Source organism: Schistocerca nitens, chromosome 1 (genome assembly GCF_023898315.1).
Source record: "Schistocerca nitens isolate TAMUIC-IGC-003100 chromosome 1, iqSchNite1.1, whole genome shotgun sequence".
Taxonomy (NCBI): domain Eukaryota; kingdom Metazoa; phylum Arthropoda; class Insecta; order Orthoptera; family Acrididae; genus Schistocerca; species Schistocerca nitens.
Genome location: NC_064614.1, coordinates 1,155,193,643 through 1,155,218,223, shown reverse-complemented (window position 1 = coordinate 1,155,218,223; position 24,581 = coordinate 1,155,193,643).

The window sequence follows — 24,581 nt, the reverse complement described above, 5'->3', positions numbered from 1 at the left end:
GAAGCACCCTTTCCACATCCGGAATAACTCCCCCCAGTATACACACGGAGTGCACACTGGATTCATTTCCTCTTTGGTAGTCATGTTCCTAAGAGGCTCCATTATGCCCCTAACGCGGGAGCTCCCAACTATTAGCAATTCCACCCTCTGTGAATGCCCAGACATTTCGGACCGAGAAGCTTCCTCTGGAACAGGCTGGACGACTGCATCCACCTCAGAGACTTCGTCAGTCACAGATAACGCCTGAAACCTGTTCGTCAAACGAACCTGGAAGGCCCTAAGATCGGCACTTCGGAAAGTCTTTCGCTGCCTGCCACACTTTGGAATGATCTCCCACTCAACCATGGGTGAGGGGTCAACTTCAGTTCAGGCAGTACCCGGGGCGGCCACAGCACTGGACCGATCGGGGGACACGTGGGTCATGCTCGACGTCCCTCCCATTCCCACGTCCGATCCCCCACAGTGATGCCACTTGGCAGCAGCCTCAAGCTGTGTGATGGAAGCCAACACTGCCTGGAGCTGTGAACAAAGGGTCACCAACTCGGCTCGCATCTTTACTCAGCAACAGTGGCTATCAATTTCTGAAGTCGCTCCTGTTTGAAAATCGTAAAGATATTTGATAAACAAAACGGTGTACTCGTCTTATTAGAGCAGGAACTCGAGTGGCTGTATCACAGACGGTCTAACCGACACTGAGCTGTTCTTAAAAAAAAAAAAAAAAAAAAAAAAAAAAAAAAAAAAAAAAAAAAAAAAAGTCTGTACAATACGAGGGTCGATAGCAATGGCGGTACTCAATGCTACACTGTTATTAAAATAAATTTATTTTATTAAACACTTCCTTTGCCTCAGTTTCACATTTCCTCCCTTTTAGGTCTCTTGCTACTTTATACTTCTCCTATGGCCCCCACTGAGGCATTAGTGGCTTCAGTATTTTTCCTTACCATTTCCAGTCATTTATGGAGTAGTCACTTCATTCCTGCCGAAAGATTCAGTATTAACATCATATCCTAAACATATACTTTTCCCATTATCCATTTCTGTATCCTTCTGATCCACCTCTAAACCATCTGTAGTCTTTAAATCACCCTCAAAACTCTTCATCTTATCATGCTCGTAGATTCAAATACTATGTTCCCTTCCTCTGAGGTACCGATATCACTAGCTGCTGCAACATTCCCTCAATTAACCACATAGCTTAAAACTTCGCCTGTCTAAGTATATCCTTACTTCTTTCCGCCAAATCACTACAAACTTTATCACAATTATTTTCATTAACATCCACCGATGACTGATATGCTTCTTTACTTGAACATCAATTACATCCGTCGATAAATTATGGAATCACAACCAATATTTGCGTCAACCACGGCCGACACACCAAATAAATTGCCACTACTGCTTCATTCCACATTAGAAAGCCGGCCGGGGTGGCCGAGCGGTTCTAGGCGCTACAGTCTGGAACCGCGAAACCGCTACGGTCACAGGTTCGAATCCTGCCTCGGGCATGGATATGTGTGATGTCCTTAGGTTACTTTGGTTTAAGTAATTCTAAGTTCTTGGGGACTGATGACCTCAGAAGTTAAGTCCCATACTGCTCAGAGCCATTTTGTGCCACATTAGAAACTACAGCACAGTAGAACTGCGCCAAAGTCGGATCTGTCTCTGTCTTCTTTACATATTCTGTTGCCCTCAGACGCTTCGTCACTACATGCTTTATCATGTCATCTAATCATTTTCACATCTCATAAATCATCATCATCCACTCATAGTTCATGGCTTCAGGAGTCATCAGTTCACGGCCCGCATCTCGTGGTCGTGCGGTAGCGTTCTCGCTTCCCACGCCCGGGTTCCCGGGTTCGATTCCCGGCGGAGTCAGGGATTTTCTCTGCTTCGTGATGGCTGGGTGTTGTGTGCTGTCCTTAGGTTAGTTAGGTTTAAGTAGTTCTAAGTTCTAGGGGACTTATGACCACAGCAGTTGAGTCCCATAGTGCTCAGAGCCATTCATCAGTTCACGTCCATCAGTAGAAATGAATCCACAAATTCCTTCCGTCGAGATGTCTACGCAAGTGGCCTCAACGTTCGCAAACATCACCCTTATCTCCAGTTAACAATGTAACACCCACATCCTCCGACGCATAATAAAATTCATCACTAGCTGACGAGACTATTTCTAGGTAGCCTTCACTAATACTTTCACATACTTCCGTTGATACACCAGTTTGGGCCCATTCACAGGCAGGTTCGTCTACTTTCTCCAATACAAAATTACCTACATTACTGACGCTTACATTACTATAACTGTGGCTACTGTCGATTACATCATTAGGATTCATCATAGATTCCTTTCCCACCAAATGCAGATCCACCTCTGTCTCTCTTTTGATCACAGAAAGTTTCGAGAAACATACATTCATTCCATCACTCATTTGCCTTACAAAAAATGAATATTTCATCCCGATGTCCTCATTATCGAATTTTGCCGTATCTCTTGCACACTATTTATGATTGTGCTACTTAAAATTATTCCGCATTTTATTTTTATTTCTTATAATCTCCATCTTCCACTTTTGTGGCTTCTTTGCCGAATTTTTAAAATAACGTGATCTTGTCAACACCGGTTAATTTCGCTTCCTCCGTTTCTCATCTGCGACGATCCTCAAAGCTTCGTTCCCAGTCTAGATTTCCAGAAAGAGGGTTTCGTTTTCCATTTATTTTTTGAAAATATTATTGGAATGGCAATTATTTCTGTTATGATCATTATAATTTCCGTTCTGGTACCCATTTGCCCGTCTAAAGTTCCAATTGAATTTCAATGCCTGTTAAAGTTTCTCAATGAAATCTAAAAATTCATTGCTGGAAGTTGTAGGACTGCGGCGGATAAGATCACATTGTAAATGATCCGGTAAGCGTCTTTTGAGCATTGTAATCTCCGGCAACATTCCCAGCTGACGATTTATGTGTTTCAACTTGGCGAGTTCACGCACACAAAAATCCCGCATCGAACCACTTCCATCTTTGAAATTTGGTCCGTTTAGGAACTTATTCTGAAGTCTCTATGTTTTTACGTTTCACTCCAGAATTCGTTCAGGAAACGTCTCTGAGACATTTTATTGGTAGTAAATGAATCACTCATTAAAACTGCCCATGATTGTGAACTGCTCTCAAGATATGTTTTAGCGAACTTAATTTTTGCCTCTTCCTACATTCCTCTCATAAAACCATCTCTAAATGCAGCAGTAAAATAAACTATATGGTATCTTCTATCATTTTCAAAACACTTAGTCGTTCCTGAATTATTCCATGGACCATCTACCACAGTAGTGGACCGATTCGCTGCTAAAGAATTTAATTCCACATGTATGTCTTTGATCTGCCGTTCCTCCTGTATGGCTTCTTTGTTTAATTCTGATTCAAAATGTTCTCTACTTTTTTTCACATTGCAGTACTCTACCCGATAAATTGTTAACCTATTTAGTGATCAATTCCTCAAACGTATTTTGTCTTAGCATACAACTTATAAAGTCACCAACTCCTTCTACATCTTTTCCAACTTGTCCCCCAAATACTTTCCCACTGTATCAACTCTGGTGTTTACCACGTCAACCTCCTCAGAAAGTTTGGCCACATTTGGCCTTGTAACTTCCAAATCTGAGTCAACCATCCCCTCTACATCAGATTTGATTTTCTTCATCTCAGCTTTTACATTTTTTTCTACACTTCACTCTAGATTCTCAATTTTTGTCCCTACTAAACCCAGCTCTATTTTTACAGAACTTAGCTCTGTACCCAACGCCCCCAATACTAGACTGAATTTCTAGCAAACTTTTCATTAACTGCTCCAATGCTCGCTTTCTCTCCCTGGTTCCAGACTATCTGCCCCATCAGTAAGTTACATTTCGGCACTCCCACGTGCAGACATGACTAACTGGTCCACTAGTATTATCTGAACCACTCAGACTGGTTGGTTGCTCATTCGTTATACACTCCTGGAAATTGAAATAAGAACACCGTGAATTCATTGTCCCAGGAAGGGGAAACTTTATTGACACATTCCTGGGGTCAGATACATCACATGATCACACTGACAGAACCACAGGCACATAGACACAGGCAACAGAGCATGCACAATGTCGGCACTAGTACAGTGTATATCCACCTTTCGCAGCAATGCAGGCTGCTATTCTCCCATGGAGACGATCGTAGAGATGCTGGATGTAGTCCTGTGGAACGGCTTGCCATGCCATTTCCACCTGGCGCCTCAGTTGGACCAGCGTTCGTGCTGGACGTGCAGACCGCGTGAGACGACGCTTCATCCGGTCCCAAACATGCTCAATGGGGGACAGATCCGGAGATCTTGCTGGCCAGGGTAGTTGACTTACACCTTCTAGAGCACGTTGGGTGGCACGGGATACATGCGGACGTGCATTGTCCTGTTGGAACAGCAAGTTCCCTTGCCGGTCTAGGAATGGTAGAACGATGGGTTCGATGACGGTTTGGATGTACCGTGCACTATTCAGTGTCCCCTCGACGATCACCAGTGGTGTACGGCCAGTGTAGGAGATCGCTCCCCACACCATGATGCCGGGTGTTGGCCCTGTGTGCCTCGGTCGTATGCAGTCCTGATTGTGGCGCTCACCTGCACGGCGCCAAACACGCATACGACCATCATTGGCACCAAGGCAGAAGCGACTCTCATCGCTGAAGACGACACGTCTCCATTCGTCCCTCCATTCACGCCTGTCGCGACACCACTGGAGGCGGGCTGCACGATGTTGGGGCGTGAGCGGAAGACGGCCTAACGGTGTGCGGGACCGTAGCCCAGCTTCATGGAGACGGTTGCGAATGGTCCTCGCCGATACCCCAGGAGCAACAGTGTCCCTAATTTGCTGGGAAGTGGCGGTGCGGTCCCCTACGGCACTGCGTAGGATCCTACGGTCTTGGCGTGCATCCGTGCGTCGCTGCGGTCCGGTCCCAGGTCGACGGGCACGTGCACCTTCCGCCGACCACTGGCGACAACATCGATGTACCGTGGAGACCTCACGCCCCACGTGTTGAGCAATTCGGCGGTGCGTCCACCCGGCCTCCCGCATGCCCACTATACGCCCTCGCTCAAAGTCCGTCAACTGCACATACGGTTCACGTCCACGCTGTTGCGGCATGCTACCAGCGTTAAAGACTGCGATGGAGCTCCGTATGCCACGGCAAACTGGCTGACACTGACGGCGGCGGTGCACAAATGCTGCGCAGCTAGCGCCATTCGACGGCCAACACCGCGGTTCCTGGTGTGTCCGCTGTGCCGTGCGTGTGATCATTGCTTGTACAGCCCTCTCGCAGTGTCCGGAGCAAGTATGGTGGGTCTGACACACCGGTGTCAATGTGTTCTTTTTTCCATTTCTAGGAGTGTAGGTTCCATCACTGACGATGACTGTGGTTTCGTACATGTTTATTGCTGCAAGTAATATCCTGTCAGTGATGCCGGTTGCTTCTGCTGTACCGATGCTGTGAAAGTTTAGATGCTGCCAGTTGCCTCCCTGCCACTGCTGCTCGCGCTGACGTACAAGTCTCCGCAGCTGCTGGACGCTGAAGACTGGATCTCAGCACCCCTCTGCGGAGTCTTCTTCTTCTTCTGGACGTTCCGTGCCCAATTCCCCACATCTAACTTCTGCTACCGATTCCCACGCGCGCCACTGCTGCAAAACATTGTGCTGTGAGCCCCCACGCAACCTGCATATCACGCAATAGATTTGGGACCTGGATCACAGAAAATTGTAACGCGACGGATGTATAGCAAATCCTTTAAGGCCCATTATCAGCGCTATTAATGCCCCAGATTACTTATTCTCTAAGGAATTGTAAAGTTTCCACAGTAAGCATTATTTTTTCCTTGATGATCATCCCATCAAGAACAGAGAGGAGTTAATTACACAACTCAAACATGTAACTGTAACCATTGATACTAATCTAGCAAGTATCGACGTCGCAAACATGTGCACGAATATCCCCATTAAAGAGATGGTTCCTATTACTGAATCCAACTTACGGATGTTCTCTCGTGTAGGTTCACAAAAAATTAATGAATTCCTTCACTTACTCAGAATTGTCTTGGACCATAATTACTTGGTCTTCAAAGACACCATATATGGATAAACTGACGGAATAGCCATGGGATCCCCCATTGCCAGTATAATTTACATCAATAAAATGGTTCAAATGCCTCGGAGCACTATGGGACTTCTGAGGTCATCAGTGCCCTAGAACTTAGAACTACTTAAACCTAACTAACGCAAGGACGTCACACACATCCATGCCCTAGACAGGATTCGAACCTGCGACCGTATCGGTCGCGCGGTTCCATACTGTAGCGCCTAGAACCGCTCGGCCACCCCGGCCGGCTACATCAATCACACGAACATCAGTTTCTTCCCACCCGCCCACAACCCCTTCGAAACGTAGTATGCTACAAAAGATACATCGATGACATCATACTTTTATATAACGGGACCAAGGCGCAGCTGCAACTTTTTCAACACGACTTTAACAAAACGCACCCCAAGATTTAGTGTACGATAGAGAACCACTCTGGCTTTACACTGCCAATTTTAGATGTTGGAAATTTTGTTACAGGACAGCAATTTTCACTTTAACATATTTAGAAAACAAACTACGACTAGTTCCGTTATTCATTGCTCTTCAGTTCACCCAAAGCAGCAAAAGATGGCAGCTCTTCGTGCTATGCTTTACCGCGCAGCCAGAGTCCCTCTACGTCAATAATGGCAACACTTTTGCCACTCTGGTTTACCAATTTCCTACCTCGTTCTCATCCGCTACTCCCTGTTCTGCGCTCATAGGTAGCACACCGTGCCTAGAACACGTCCTCCGCGGCGCTCGGGGCCACAGCACCAAGTGTAAGTTACCTGGTTTTACTTGTATATTTCCCTACCCTGGTGTCACTTTCGCATTTACATAGGTTCCACAGCACCTACCTAGCCCGACCGGTGGTTTCTAAACGTTTTTTTAAAAGGATTTTAAAACTTTTTTATGAAATTTTATATTTTTTTAAATGTGTTGAGGAGTGTAAGAATTATGTCACACCTGTTGGTATTTGCAGTGCGACATCTAAGGATGGGCTTATGAGAGCCCGAAACCGGTCTTGATAATAAAATAAATTTACAACTGAAGGGGTATATTCAACTTCTAGTAATTATAAAGGGATTACATCCATATTCCAGACGACAAAATCTCAACAGCGCCGGTACCTAACTGCTACTGCTGAGTAGTTGCTCCTCTAAACAGCATTCCATATGAGCACACCAGTTTCATTTTTATCTGTGGTTACTCATACTTTAAATACTTGGTCTATGAACGGCTCTATTTAAAAGAATAGCTTGTTGTAGTCATAGGGGTGTGCCAAGAACATCTGCTTTCATGCTACATGGCTAACTCACTGCTGATAATAGTCTGTCGCTGTGACCCTGCAGTCAAATAACCTATGCATTGGCTAGAGTTGCGAATTAATAAAATATATGTTAAAGTACAAAATTAATGTTGGATGAATAATTTAATATCAAAGTCCTATTTTAACGTTTGTAACTGGTGCAGACATCAGCTAATTATGCCGAATAACGTTTATTCATGAAAGGACATTTCAAATAAACTGGAAGTGGTCCTACAACATACAAATACAGACTGAAAATTCCCGTATAAAACGGGAGGGCGTTACGACAATGGCAGTAAAATCATCAAACTAAACAGTCATCCAAGATAGGTGAAACCAAGTCCATTTCATAATAGCAATACATGAAATATTCATCAGCTCAAAACAGTTCATAATTGATCATCATGGTTCACAAATTGACACAAACAATACAAAGAATAGTAAATCACACTCTGCATATCCTCAGTTCCGTAGAACTAGTGGAAACAGCTAGAGTCCTACATTGGAGCACATTTAAACCCTTGGAAATGTAAGTTCCTTTAGAAACTAGAGTATAGTGTCAGCCGGTCATCGTCCAGAATCAGCCACCTAAACCTTCGAATACCGCTCATTACCAGTTTGTCTATGGTACCTGGGAGCCCCATAAAAGCCCCTAGGCATCTTACTTCATCTCCTCTGACCAGCATCACATGAGAAAAACCGTCGAAAATTCATTAATAGTTTCATATTTTTCTAATACAACATACCCCTATTTATACTGTCATCTCTTAGTATGTCCATTTCTACCCTTTTCCATTTCTATCCATTCTGTAGTAAACCTACTCTTTAAACCATTTATGGAAGATACAGGATATAGATTGCCTCCAGGGTCTAATTTAGGATTATTAAAATTTTCAATATTTGCAATTATCGGCGACCTTATCTAACTTCTCCCTTCATTTTCCTTTCTAGATTTTCTATCCTGTCATTTACTTTATTTGTAACGTGTTTTGAATCAGCTTATTACAGAATCGGAAAAACCTTCTGCCACACATCTCAGATTGAAACTTTATTTCACTTCCAAATTTTCTACCTGTTCCGATACATGATACTCTAATTCCTCTTGTCTGATAAGTATTTCCCCCCTTATATCATCAAGATTTCTTTTCAATTCCTCTGTTATTTGCTTAACTTTCTTCCCAAAAAAATTTGTAGATTTTCCAATTTTTTTACTTTCATCTCTAAACCTATTTACAATTTTTTCTGTCCTCTTTCAACTTTCTGTGTGAAGTCTAGCACTCCTGAAAGAAAGGATACTGCGGAGACATGGCTTAGCCACAGCCTGGGGGAGTGCTAGTTCTGCAAGGTTCGCAGAAGATCTTCTGTAAAGTTTGGAAGGTAGGAGACGAGATACTGGCAGAAGTGCAGCTGTGAGGACCGGGCGTGAGTCGTGCTTCGGTAGCTCAGATGGTAGAGCACTTACCGGCGAAATGCAAAGGTCCCGAGTTCGAGTCTCAGTCGGGCACACAGTTTTAATCTGCCAGGAAGTTTCATATCAGCGCACACTCCGCTGCAGAGTGAAAATCTCATTCTGGAAACATCCCCCAGGCTGTGGCTAAGCCATGTCTCCGCAGTATCCTTTCTTTCAGGAGTGCTAGTTCTGCAAGGTTCGCAGGAGAGCTTCTGTAAAGTTTGGAAGGTAGGAGACGAGATACTGGCAGAAGTAAAGCTGTGAGGACCGGGCGTGAGTCGTGCTTCGGTAGCTCAGATGGTTGAGCACTTGCCCGCGAAAGGCAAAGGTCCCGAGTTCGAGTCTCGGTCGGGCACACAGTTTTAATCTGCCAGGAAGTTTCATATCAGCGCACACTCCTCTGCAGAGTGAAAATCTCATTCTGGAAACTCCCTTATTGTTACTTAATACTGAAAGTCTTCGACACTCATAAGAGTATTTTATATTCAAATGGCAATCACATCCTATTAGAACGAACGTCCATTGAACTGTAACTTCTCCTGTCATGTGGAAACAATCTGCAGAGACCTACCTCCATCTTTACCCTTTGGTATACCACAATAACTGCAAAGTTTGAAAATGATTACATATTGTTTAGAAATTGTTGGGGTAACTCAAACAGGAAATGTGGCCTGTGAAAACCCTTCGGCATGACAGTGTGTCTGGGTTCAAATGGTTCTGAGCACTATGCGACTTAACTTCTGAGGTCATCAGTCGCCTAGAACTTAGAACTAATTAAACCTAACTAAGGACATCACACACATCCATGCCCGAGGCAGGATTCGAACCTGCGACCGTAGCGGTCACGCGGTTCCAGACTGAAGCGTCTAAACCGCACGGCCACACCGGCCGGCCAGTGTGTCTGGGTTGGTATTGCTTTGCAACAAACTTATTCAATGATTTGTTTGTTTTAATTTGCTAATAGTCATTTGTCCAACCACAGAGTGTGCAGCCTTGACATTATTACCACCCACAGAACCAAAATACTTAATGTGCCAGTACGCCTGAGAGAAAATAGTTCTCAAAAGAAATCTTCACCTCAACACATGCTCTCAAAATTAATTTAATAAGGAACAGGTTAACTGTTTCCATATAAATATAAACAGTTATTTGAGTAAATCTGTCTCAATGTACACTTAACACGGAAATCGTTACAAACACAGTGTTTAAGCATCATGCATCAGTTACTTATATTACTAAACCATAATTTGTCCTTGTACATAAGTCGTAGCGCTACACGTTTCTTTCCGTATGAAGCATTAGTCGTGACACAAACTCAGAATCATTTTCCGTAAAACGATGTCAAGATAATTTTTCAGTAAACGTAAAAAATTGTCAGGAGCCTCACGCAACGAGTTGATATTTGTACAGCAACTCACAAATGAAAAACATGGAAAGCAATATTAACCACAGGCTTGGAATTTGGTATACTGTCCCAAAAGGATTAATGTTGAATATATTGGAAGTCACGTAAATTTTCGTTCATTGTAATAATAATCCTTCAACTCTTCTAACCGAAGAAATAGAATTTGATGAAATAAAATTTAAAGGTATGAGACTCTTCGTTCTTCATTTTCTGACTGATATTTAATACATATTTCAAAAACTTTTTAACGTATTTTGGAAAGAACCCGAAGAAAAATTAAATATGTTTATTGTTCTTTTATCACTTGTCTCATCCTATAGCTGCAATATACTTCTTACAAATTTTCGCCCATAGAATTTGATATATTTTATTCATGTTAGTTAGCTTTTAATCAAAAACCCGCATGCTACACACAATTTCTCTCATAGGTATTTTATTTGGAGCTGACTTTCTTGTATTTCTATCCGACTCATGGTGACTTCATCGCTCTTTTACCAGAAGTAGTGATTATAACTTCAAGAAACACATTGCCTAACGTCAGCTTACATCTGCTGTGGTATTTACATCGATACATGGCGTCTTCAGTACTTGTCACATCGTTTTTTACATACGTCTAACGCGGCTAATTGCTATTGCAACCACAACATCATTACGGGAACAGCGTCCGATAAATATGTCTTTAACCATTCACGACCACCTCAACGGCATCTCCGTGGTAATAGCGCCCTCTTCTTAAGTCTTTGGCCGCCAGCGGCCGTTGTACAGCGTCCCCATAGAAATGGCGCCGTACAGCATAATCTTTGACTACCAATAGCCATCCTGACGATAATATTATCATGGGAATGGCGTTTCAACTGGCACCCAACGATCCTAAAAGTGTTTCTCTTGGAGTTTCTATTTTAAAGCCTTTCATAAATTTATAGCAAAATTATTAGTGACTTGTGTTATTTATCTGAACAGTTACGTTTGTGTAATTCTATACCTTCAATTGTCCTATAATTCTTGCATTTTGTTTGCAAGCTATGATGCTGTTTAAGTAAATTCCATTGGCTGCATCTGGCGTGATGCAGGAAATGTGCGCGCCATCTTACACTATGTAACTCGTGGCGGATTAGTCACTACCGTTGCGATCACGCGCAGCTGTTCACCACGCTGCCGGCTCCAGCCAAACTGATGACACCACGCTACAGTATTTCTGACCTTTTGTATATCACGTTACAGTATTTCTGACCCTTTGTACACTTTATGTAAGCGCTGCCTCCGAAATAACAAGCACTTTCATATCTTGACAGTGCTCATAATCTGGAGATGGCCGATTAAAAGTGCCAAATGGATGAGATATTCTGCGATCTGGGTTTCATAATGGGTCATCAACAACAGCCGGTGGACAGACGCTTTTCAATTCTGACTGACTTGGCGCTGCTTTCCGCTCGCCGCGTGGTTTGCGAAGGAGAAACGGCGCTCGGTCGTTTGGCGTCGCCGTAGCCGACACCTTGGACGCGGCTGCTGACGCCGTCTGTGTTTACGACGGCGTCCTAAGTGGCGTGTTCTCCGGTTTCTTCGCACCAAGTGCTGCCCCCTCCCACCGACCCCCCTTTCTCGGGACGGTATCGGTCCACTCGTCCCGTGTGACGTCACTAATGGAACAGCTTGCTGCGCCAGAGTTCAGCGCGATATCGGCGAAACTTTTATCCTCTCTCCTCCCACACCGTTAAGCTCTAGCGCCCTACCCCGGCTACGGGCACGGTGTGTCGGGAAGCGGGGGTAGCTACCCCCGGCCACGCTCTGCCGGCCCGCCTTCCGCACCCCCGGTTTGGCACCCCGCCCTTCTCCTCCCACCCAGTGAATCGCATTCTACATTTGCAAGTATCGGGGGCGACGGGTGAAACTTTTCAATTCAGAGAGCGTGCTTTCGGCCCGTATCGCGGAGTGCGGCGCGACACAAAAGAAATGAACTTGCCCCGCCGGGGAAACTCCTTGTTCGCTTTACACGCCCCATGGAGGGCAGATTAAAATTTACTGCCGGAGACCGCCTTTGTTGCGCAGCGCCGGTGTGGATAACACCTGCCTGCTGCCACTGATCCCCGGCATAGAAATTACGAAACCTGAGACGCGCCGCCGTCGTAGCCTGCAGCCTGACTTCCTCCGAAGCGAAATTCCATGTTGGCTGTATTTTAGGATAGTTGGCTCAATGAAATATACCATTGTTAAAAAATGACGAGATTCCTCCAACTGTATTATGGTGCTGGTTTTATTGGCAAGTAGTTTCGATGTTGTTACATCATCTTCAGGCCCATACGTGTTGACAGCAACCGTATGTGTCTAACACTAGTAGTCATTGGTGAGGTAAGCGTGTTCCATGCGGAAGGCAGATAGTTCCGCATGGAACACGCCTATATCACCACTGACTACTAGTGTTACACACATACGGTTGCTGTCAACACGTATGGGCCTGAAGATGATGTAACAACATCGAAACTAGTTGCCAATAAAACCAACACCTTAATACAGCTGAAGGAATCTCGTCATTTTTTAACATATATTATACTAGCTGACGTCCCAAGTCGTCCGTTTCAATTATGGATATATGAAGATTAAATATACCATTAGACGACGTAAGGCCGCATCAAAGTGATTTTTATATTGTAACTGTCTAAATTACACAGTTTAGATAACGGTTTTCGTAATATTTTTGATAAACGGTTTCAGCCAGTGTAGGCCATTTTTACATCCACAAATGATGGTTAAAAAACTGATAAGGGCTACATCATATAATTCACTCACTTGAGTTGTACGTAGCAGGTTTCCCACATTTTAAGAGTTCTGCTTTATTCGCCTGTGTAATGACATCGGTCAAGAACTCCAGTACAAGAATTAAGTACAGAAAAAACGAGTATTTTTGGTATACACTTTTATGCAGTTTATTTGAGGGCGTCTTGCGTCTCTTCACGCCTTGTGACAATTCTTTAAAAACTTCACAGCTACTATACCCTACGTCCATCAGAATCTGTCTCATATATTTCTATGTTTTGTTTCCACTGCAATTGCTACTCTCTTGTCGCCCAGTCTAACATCAATTCACGTACCTGTTGTGATGGTGTTCCACATACCATTTCCCTAGTCCGTCCTCTCTAATTTCACTACATCGTCTGCTTCAGCTTTCTTCTTTTTCTTCACGTTGTTCTCTATTTCTGTATTTTAAATAATCCAAGTTCCTCCTTTCCTATTTTCTGTAGCACACATTTCTATCCATATGAAGTGGTAGTCGTGACACAATCTCACAAACATGTTCAGTAACACGATGTCAATATTTTTTAGCAGTGAACGTTTTTGCATTTCAAAACAGTATTTGATGTTAGCAAATTTACTTCTGGTTATTTAACCTGAACATATACGAATACAAATTCATTTTAACCAATACCGTTTCTTCATTATTCATCTAATGTGTATTTTTCTAGAAATCAGTTTACAAGTGTGAAAGTTGAAACAGGTAGTCTGAAAATTTTCATATTCAATCGTTGGTCCAATCTTCAAAGGAATGACGGGAACTATTTACGGAAATGTTGTTGATCGGTTTATTGTTTCTTAGTTTGAAGCACTAGATCAACACCTCAGTTCTGAAATAATACTCTGATTTTTTCTCACTGCGAGTGTATTTCATTCGCCCCCGATAATTAATTTGGTCTCCAGAGTGACCGCTCTCTAACTTGTGTCTGCATTGCATATGAGAAACTATCAAAATTTTAGTAACCCAATAAGTTCTTTTCATATGAGCGACAAGCGCTGCTGTGGCAGAGTAAAGAAGGGGATCAGCGGAAAAATGTTCCTATTGGAGCACAAAAAAGGGGAAAATGTCTTCTTTATACGATTCTTACCGAAAAGTAGAGCACCAGCTGTCGCGTTCTACTTTTCTCAGCAACTCTACTGATTTTCCCAAAATTTTGGCACCCGAACGTATTCGCGCTTTTTGTGCTGAGAGAGGAGACAGTGGCAGTGGGAAAGAGATGGAAAAGTAATAAATACTGGAAGATTGTAGACAGTGGTTGTGGTACAGAAAGAGCGAAAAAGACAGTGACAGTGCTAGAGAAAGAGAGGGACACACTGCCAGTGCCACATAGTTGCCAGTGACAGAAGAGTGCTAGGATAAGAGTGAGAAATGCAACAGGGAGAGGAATAAGGGGAAGGAAAAAGTGGACGTGGGTGAGAGCCAATGATATTGAGAGACGGAGTCTATGACAATGACAACGAAGCAGAGAGAGATAGCGATAGTGAGAAGAGACAGCATCAGTGAGAAGGAATGAATGAAATAGTAGCATTAACAGAGGGCAAAAGGGAAATAGTGTCAGTGAGACGAGAAAGTAGTAGTTTTCCAAAAAGAAGGGGAGTGTGGCTGTGAGGCGGGAGACAGTTTGAGAGTAAGAAAGAGATAATAAGTTGGGCCGAGTGAGTGAGTGAGTGAGCATGGGCAAATGGGAGTTGTGGGTATGCGCGATTTATATTGATGAACAAATGGATTTGAGCGAGTCGGAGTTAGGGGGAGCTTGTGGGAGTGAGAGGTGAGCCGCTTTTTAAAAAGTGAGCAAATATATTCGCATGTCAGAATTTTTGGGAAAATTTTTCAAGGTGCTGAAGAAGGTAGAATGAGGCAACTTGTACAATACTTTTTAATCACAGTCTTTTAAATAGGAGCATATTCTCATTTTTTTGCTCTCCAACAGGAACATTTTGCCGTTGGTGTTATTTATTTAAACGTGAACATACTCTCGGCTTCATATGCTATCGTGGTTCAAATGGTTCAAATGGCTCTGAGCACTATGGGACTCAACTGCTGTGGTCATAAGTCCCCTAGAACTTAGAACTACTTAAACCTAACTAACCTAAGGACAGCACACAACACCCAGCCATCACGAGGCAGAGAAAATCCCTGACCCCGCCGGGAATCGAACCCGGGAACCCGGGAGTGGGAAGCGAGAACGCTACCGCACGACCACGAGATGCGGGCTATGCTATCGTGATTTTGCTAAATGTAGCACCTGATTTTATCTATGCCTGGTAGGTTTGTCAGCTGAGTATGATCTAAGAAACTGAAATCTGTTTCCTGATTAAATAAATAACAGCTGTAGACCATCAGGAAGGTGGTTGGTTTTCAGTATTAAGGTCATATGGTGTCAAGCACTGATGGAGAATTCAGCTGTTGTTTACAGTTAATTAAACAAATTCTAAATTCCTCCTCGCTGTGACTGATCTATGTGGCCGAGCGGTTCTAGGCACTTCAGTCCGGAACCGCGCTGCTGCTTCGGTCTCAGGTTCGAATCCAGCCTCAGGCATGGATGCGTGTGATGTCCTTAGGTTAGTTAGGTTTAAGTAGTTCTAAGTCTAGGGGACTGATGACCTCAGATGTTTAGGCCCATAGTGCTTGCAGCCATTTTTTCTACTGGCTGTAAGTTTTTGGAAAATCAAATCAGAATAGTTCAAATGGCTCTGAGCACTATGGGACTTAACATCTGAAGTCATCAGTCCCCTAGAACTTAGGACTACTTAAACCTCACTATCCTAAGGACATCACACACATCCATGCCCGAGGCAGGATTCGAACCTACGACCGTAGCGGTCGAGCGGTTCCAGACTGAAGAGCCTACAACCGCTCGGCCACTGCAGCCGGCTATCAAAGCAAGGGAGTCTGCTTAGTAAGGAGAGAGATGCGTTTAAGGAGCAAAATACAGTGTATTTCCAGCCTTTAGTTGTGTAATTCCTTATTCCACATATCGCTAGCGCAGTTTATATAGAAATTAATCCAGTTATTTAGTTTGCTGTCCACGTGTACGTTATTTGTTTATGCGTATGACTCCATGTTGGTCATTCACAGATTACTAAACAGCACAGTACCTCAAGTTTAATGTAAATAAAAGTTTTAGTTTTGGACAGAATTCGTCATACGAGTTGAACAGATTTACACTGTTGAGCCAAAACATTATGACCACCTGATTAATAGCTTGTTTGTCCGTCTTTGGAACTAAATACATCACTGATTCTTCGTATCAAGGATCCTACAGTTTGTTGGTATGCTCGTTCAGGTAGATATCTAAGCACAGGTCATTTAATTCACGTTAATAACGAGACTCTGATTTGCGTATGCGGTGAAGCCGCTCTATAGTGACCTAAATGGGCTCCATAGGATTTACATCAGGCGAATTACGTCGCTGAGAAATTAACGTTTCACAAAAACGCTCCTCAAACCAGGTTCTTGCTACGAGACAAGGAAAATTATACGCCGTCGGAGACACATCAAAAGTGAATGGATGCAGGTGGTTCGCTGCGGTCTGCGTGTCTTCGATTACTACCACAGGTCCCAGGCAAGCGCAGGATGATATCTCCGATAGCATGGTACTGCCCCCACCAGTTTGCCCCCATGATGCGCTGCAGATTTGGAGCCGCCGTTCACATCTACGACGGCATTGTGGAGACGACCATGGACTTAGTGTAGCAAAAATGTGATTCTCCAAAATAGCTGTCACGTTTCCATTGATCGACGGTCGAATCCCGAAGGTCCTATGGCCAGTGAAACTGAAATTGCCGATGTCGTTGGGTCAACATGTGAACACGTAGCGGTGGTCTGCTGCGGAGCTCCATGTTCAACAATTTACGATGAACGGTGTGCTACGAAAAACTTGTGCGTGCACCAGCATTGTGCTTTTTCAGCAGAGATGCCACAGTTCACCATCTATTCTACTTTGTACAGCAGAGGAACCTCCGAACCCCACGTTCTGTGAAGAGCCGTGAACATTCGACGTTTAACACATAGTGGTAGTTTCACTGTCCTATCTCTTTCCGTAGATGCTCACGACAGCAGCACGTGAACATTCGACCAGCTTCCCCATTTTCGAGATTCACAGGCTCTGCGTAATAATAATCTTCTCTTTGTCAAAGTAGCTTAGCCCAGTGGATTTCCCGATTTGCAGCCCGCATCTTCGCTGGGGTGATCTCTCGTCAGTGTCTGCTCCACTTACATACTTCTGTTACCGCGTCACGTGACCTCAGCGTCACCAGGCGGCATCCAACGTCGCGATGAGCGGTGGTTATAATGTTTTGGCTTATCAGTGTAAATGTGAGGCAGGTGGACACTCGGATTCTTAACACAAAAGGTGCTACTAGTTCCTACTTAAAAGTTGCCATACAACAGAAATAACAGACCATCGCAACGAATTCAAACTAAATTTATTCCCGGGTTCGATTCCCGGCGGGGTCAGGGATTTTCTCTGCCTCGTGATGGCTGGGTGTTGTGTGCTGTCCTTAGGTTAGTTAGGTTTAAGTAGTTCTAAGTTCTAGGGGACTTATGACCACAGCAGTTGAGTCCCATAGTGCTCAGAGCCATCTGAACCATTTTGAACTAAATTTATGATTTGTTTAGCTACCAATCACGTAGTTAGTGCTGTTGTGTTAAAAATCAAAAATGGTTCAAATGGCTCTGAGCACTACGCGACTTAACGTCTGAGGTCATCAGTCGCCTAGAACTTAGAACTAATTAAACCTAACTAACCTAACGACATCACACACATCCATGCCCGAGGCAGGATTCGAACCTGCGACCGTAGCGGTCGCTCGGTTCCAGACTGTAGCGCCTAGAACCGCACGGCCACCCCGACCGGCTAAAAATCAAAGATTCTTGTTACTAAACACTGTATACTATTCTGCGACACAGTTTTACTGGCTGTTTATTTCTGGTGTTAAGCTATGAAAAACTGAGATGGTGGAAACTTGGCTGTGTAACAGTACAAATTAATTGTTCAATTAACGTGATGACAACAACCAGTCAGTGTTGAAAGACTATTTATTTAGAACAAATAACGCTAACATTGGTTTAGAAAATCACAGCTTTGTAATTAGACTGCTGTTTACGTTGATAATTGGGGTACGCTATTCTGAAGACGTGATATTAGCTGATTCTGGCAATGGTTCCTTGTGGTGATGGTGTCATCGTAGTTTCAGGGTCTTTTTATTGCGCTAGTGGCTCTTTTCGAAGAAACGCATATTTCGCCGAATGCCACAACAGATTTAACCATGCCCAGTACTTTGAACACATAAATAGAGAAGTGCACCACACACACAACCACGCACGCACGCACACACAACGCAAAGTATTTAGGCCAAACTAATGTTTATAGACACACTACATTTTTTAATCTGATTGAAGGGTTATGCCTAACAGCTGTAAGTCAAAATTGGGTAATACAAAGTGTAATCCTTTTGTTTCTGTAAAATTAGAAGTATACTTCTGAAATCTCCCCTTTTTCCCAAAAATTGTCCAGGTAAATTTTTCTTATCTTTTTATTTCTTAGCCTGTGCATGTGGTCGTTGTCTGCTGTTGTCATGTGTGCAATAAATGAATAAGTTCATAAAATAAAAAACGAACAACTGGTCACTAGTTTTCTTTGATTTTCTTGTATCCATTGATACTTCCTAGATCATATTTCTCAATTCTTCCTAGAAGTGTATCTGCGCTAAAGACAAATGTTTAAAGGCCGGCCGCGGTGGTCTCGCGGTTCTAGGCGCGCAGTCGGGAACCGCGCGACTGCTACGGTCGCAGGTTCGAATCCTGCCTCGGGCATGGATGTGTGTGATGTCCTTAGGTTAGTTAGGATTAACTAGTTCTAAGTTCTAGGGGACTGATGACCTAAGATGTTAAGTCCCATAGTGCTCAGAACCATTTGAGCCAAATGTTTAAATGTCACCGGCCAAACGAAGCGGGCTAAATTGTTTCCCATCAAAGAGTGTCGTTTCTTCATTGAGATTACATTAAGGACCTATTTTTGGTGGCGCGGCATCTGCTTACCCAACTGCGAAAGGACATAGTCTCGTTTGCTACAGAGGGTAGGGAGAGGGCACATCCTCGCTTGCTAAAGATGGCAAGGGAAGGGTATAGTCTCGTTTGATACAGAGGGTACTCCTCGAGATGGTGTGACTGACACTGTCAACCCATAAGAAATCCATCGCACCCTTCCTGCCCTCCTCCCCCCCCCCCCCCCCAGCAACTACATCGAATAAGAATCATTTCCCCATTTCACCCATCACTGGTAAGCATGCCACTGCTTCAGTGATTGAAATAGCAAAGTTACTGATCCATGTACCCATTTTCATGCGTAGCACAATGCGTTCCACGAATTAATCGCCATATTCGAGTAATGTGGCATTTTACGTATGTAAGTATTGAATATAATCTCTCTCTCTCTCTCTCTCTCTTTCTCTCTCTCTCTCTCTCTCTCTCTCTGTGTGTGTGTGTGGGTGTATTTGTGTGTGTGTTGTTCTTTGTCACGGATGTAATATTTTCAGTGTTTCCGAGGCATTGCTTCTACTTCATCACGCAGAAATTCATACTCTCGCAACTCATTGTTCACGGTATAATTAAGAATGTCTGGTAAACAAACCACCTCGGTGACCAGATTACATGTTAATTGTAACAAGATTACAGTATTTCTCCTGATAACAGTAAGTTATGATGTATATTACCACTGAATTCTGCCCCATTGTTCTGCCCGACTTAAATTCTGGCAAAGTTAATAACCATTAGTATGTGATTATTTAATCGTCCCTCTCTCTTCCTTGGTATTACAGTGTTTTGATTTTAAAGTAAAATATATTCGGTATTTTTTGGAAAAATGTAAAGGATACTTAATACACTGTTGGTGTCTCGTATATTCTGCACTCTCGTAAATGCGACTCATGTATACTCCGACAATAGTCAGATTTGCAACACAGGCAAAATAATTAGTAAAAATTGGGTACAGTTTAGCTTGAAATGGCTTAATTACGTTATCGTGGCTAGACCAAAAATAGTCAAAAGTAGCATGAAACTATTGCTGCTATTGCCTGATAAATTAATTGTTGCGAAGAGAGAGGCGATATAACCACCTACGTAGCGTAAGGGTTTGTAATCACGATGAATAATTTCATTTATATCGCATTGGCTTCAGTTTGGTTAAGCATTTATTGACAAACATATATTTAATTACAAACTCAAAGATATCGTGAAGCAAACCTAAGCCTTCTTGCCTATTGCAGTTAAATTTATCTATCTAATTCCGTAAAAATTCTGATAATGTGAACTTTGCAAATATTAATACCTGAAAACTATTATCAGTATTCAAAGTATTTATTACGTTAAGTTGAGGGTGAAATGCAATATTTAATGTTTTAATTGACTTCCTAGGAATGGCCGGTTGTGCACCATTACTACAAAAGAAAGCCAGAGGGGCAATCTTCTGCAAAACTCACTTTAAATAATTATTTACACTTAAGTGTTTCAACAGGGAGGGAGAGGTTTCGATTAAGAACAGGAGAAATTTTTTACCATATATTTTAACAGAAAGTACGTATATTTAATTTTTCAAAAGCAGAGACAAAGTTAGGATCAGATTTTGAACCAAGTCTTTTTAACATTAATGAGATGGGATTTACATTGTTACAAAGAATGTCGTCACACTATGTAGTTCTACTCTCATGCTAAAATACACATTTCATTAAGATTTTTAACATAAAAAGTATCATATTAACGAGTTTTAGGTTTTATAATTATTTGTCGTATTTGCTACGGTTTTTATCGACAAAAATACATTCAGTTTAGTACTTTCTTTACACTCAACATTTACACGTCTGGTATAGGTTTAGTTAATTTCTGTAGGGTTTTCCAGGAGACATAATATCATCTGAAGATGGCTGAGAACATGCAGTTGCATAGATGTTCGTCTCGTATCTGGTGTTACATAATCACATTAATGTCACACTGTTAATAAAGGAATTATCTCACGTTTAGAAAAAAACGTGAGAGAAGCGTCGCTCCACTGACAGTTATTTGTTTAGCAGTTGTGTCAGAAGAGCCCTTGACCTAGAAACACCAAGACAGCTGAAAAAGGTACCTCTGTCTCAACGACACCGCCGGCGATATTCGACAGCCCTTGGCAAACTCTGAACCTCATGTATTTTGACAGAGACTAATTCACAACTTTCAGCTCGTATCACTCTCGAGCTACAACGATTTTTCCGCGCGCGCTGAGATAATCGTGTGTTTTCAGACAACAAGCGATATGCAGCGCAGCAGAGGAGAGCTTTGTGTGCACAAGGACTTTTGTGTTTGTATCACAGATTGAAGCGAGTATTGACATGCAGAGTTTGTCGATTCCATGGTCAATAGAGCACAGAACGTTCGTGTACACACAGGTGAATGGCAACAGCGAATGAAAACGTCATGGAGAGTGCTCACGAAAAAGACCGCTGCGATAAGCGAGCCTGTCACGTTGGAATGAAGAGCGTCTGCGCCACCGAGTCAATATGATCCCACATACCTGCGCATGCACGCTCACTCACATGCGAACACACACATTTGCAATGACCTAAAATTACTAGTTCTAAATGAAATTTTTTATCAATCGGACAAAGTACTGTATTTCACTGCGGTCTATAAGAAGCATCTTAATTTTTAGAAGTATTTTGAAAAAAAAAATAGCATTTTTACCATTTTTACTATTAAATTGCAAAGAGAGACCAAAAACAAATTCTTAGTTTGTAAAAGCGAACTGATTTATAAAATCCCTGAAAATGGTCATCTGAACTTTCTTCTTCCTCTTCTTCTCCTCCTTGCTCTTCGTCGTCGTAGTTGTCCTCTTGCTATGCTAGATTGTCTTCACTATCATCGAGAGCGTTACTTACGCCACACTTACAGAAAGATTTAACATAAACGTCTTCCCTCACTTTATAACACGACTGTTTCATCCACTGAAACACTTGCTTGACTGTGGATCGTTTCAAAGCTCCCGTCGGCATGACTTCCTGTCCGGTTTCATCTGTCGTCCACTTGCTACACTCCTCTCTCACATACACATTAAATAGTTTATCTATAGAGACATCAAGACGTTGCAATTGAGAAGTAAGTCCTCCCGTAATAACAGCAAGTTCTGTGTTTCCCTGCCTTAATTTGTCTTTCTCAGAATTTTTCAAATGACTGCTAAACTGATTTAGCACAAGAAAAGAACTCTTTTGCAATAATTTCATCATCCATCGATTTCTTGTCATATAAGTGAACAGCAACACCTGGTGGTATTCAGAACGTTTTGGTACTGTTTTGCTCTTGAAAATGATCATTAGATTATGTTTAGTCTCGTCGGCACAACAGTGCAGTGTATTTTTTCATGTCCAGTTTTAGCACCTTTCGTGGAAACAGTTCTATTACTCCGCACATAAAATGTCAAAGGGGGTTTCGTCCATATTCACTATTTGCCTTAGTTCCACGCTGGTTTTCTTTCGATGTTGAATAAGAAAGCGATGGAAAAATCATATTTTCTCTTATACTCCTGTGACATGCTCTGAGATATTTTTATTTTGGTTCTAATGCTAAGTCCATAATGCTTCATAAATCTTTAGCACAAACCAATTCCTTCCTTAAAATCTGTTAAGTTCCACTGTAGTGCTAGCTTACGAACATGTATTTCAATCATTTCTGTATTAATTCGTATGCCATTTTAACGGTGTCCTTGAATCGATTTCAATACGTCATCTTCCAGTTTTGGCCACTTTTATTCTGTTTTCTATTTGCACATTTAGTCTTCCTCACTTTCTTCAGTTCGTCTTTACTAGTCAGCCGATCGTCAATGATTTTTTGTTGTTGGTGGAGGCCGAAATGACGCTCAGCTCCTATGTTTCCATGTTCGTCTGCATATGCCATTACCTTCAATACGGTCCACATAATATGAATACCATTTATTTTTTACATTACGAAATTAGCTACTAACAATAATATTCTACTGTTACCGATAACGCAAATCACTTTCAGTTCAAGTTCACTGGCACCATTGATTGCAATGACACATAAAACGTTAGAAAGTGTTACAGTGTTCTGGATTTATGATTGTAGCGGCAAGAGGAGGGGGGGGGGGGGAGGCGGTAAGCTGACAGTGTTATCAAGCTTGTGAATCTGCGCAACTCATGTTCGTCGTGTCTGTCCACTTCTGCTTCCAGTTGAATCCAATGTTGCCAAATAGAGACACGTTTCCCGAGACATCGAATATACGGCCATTTTTAAGACTGTCGGGAATTTTAAAACAAACACTGGGCATTTTTATATCAGTTTCGAGTATAAGATGGACTTCAATTTTGGAGCTAATTTTCTGAAAAAATGGTGCATCTTATAGTCTGCAAAATATGTTCCTTGTATAATTGAATGTGTCTCATACAGAACTGAAACAACGGCAAGTCATTAAAATACGGCAAAGAAAACGTCTTCGGAACACAGTTTACTAAATTTACAGAAAAGATGGTCTTACTTTATGAGCCGTTTGTTACTAATCTAAAACTATATTTGAACCAGGCAACTCGAATTATGATGTACGGCAGAGTGTACATCGTTTGCCCGTACCTTTCCTGTATTCTAAGTGGTGCACAAGAAAGTCAGCCGTCGGATTACCTTCTCTGGTTTTACAATATTCTTCATTCTGTGAAATGTGGGGATGATCATAAGATTCCCTTCGTAGAGCATCTGCTTCCAGAATTTTGAGGATGAGCCACTCCATGTTGCACAACACGTCTTTGATAACATCTGCCACTGTAGCTGGTTAGATGTATCTATGACATTTTACACTCACTAAAACATATTCCCCATTAAATCTGCATGGAAGGAGTCCCATATTGATGAGTGATACGGATGAATTAACACAGTAAAAAAGCTTATGCAACAACATATGTAAATGCAATGATCCTATAGCGAAGCTCCCCTTTTTTATACTAATTATCTGTATGTCATTTAAACATTTCTACACATGTGTGAAGAGATTAAGTATTGACTGAGGCCGGCCGGGGTGGCCGAGCGGTGCTAGGCACTGCAGTCTGGAACCGCGCGACCGCTACGATCGCAGGTTCGAATCCTGCCTCGGGCATGGATGTTTGTGATGTCCTTAGGTTAGTTAGGTTTAAGTGGTTCTAAGTGCTAGGGGACTGATGACCTCAGACCTCAGAAGTTAGGTCCCATAGTGCTCAGAGCCATTTGAACCATTTATTGTCTGGGCTGATAAAAGTATGACATATGAGTGTCAGTTGATGGATTAGTGCAAGCAGGTGATCCTACTGGGCCCAGCAGGTATTCATGCACCAAAGTACCTTAGACATAATTGTCATCATCAACTCTAAAGACAACATAGCTTAACTATTTCCCCTCAGCAGTAAAATAAGCATGGCTTTATCTGACATACTAGATAGATATTAATAGAAACTGGGAGATATGAATACCACAAAATACTATATAGTATTCC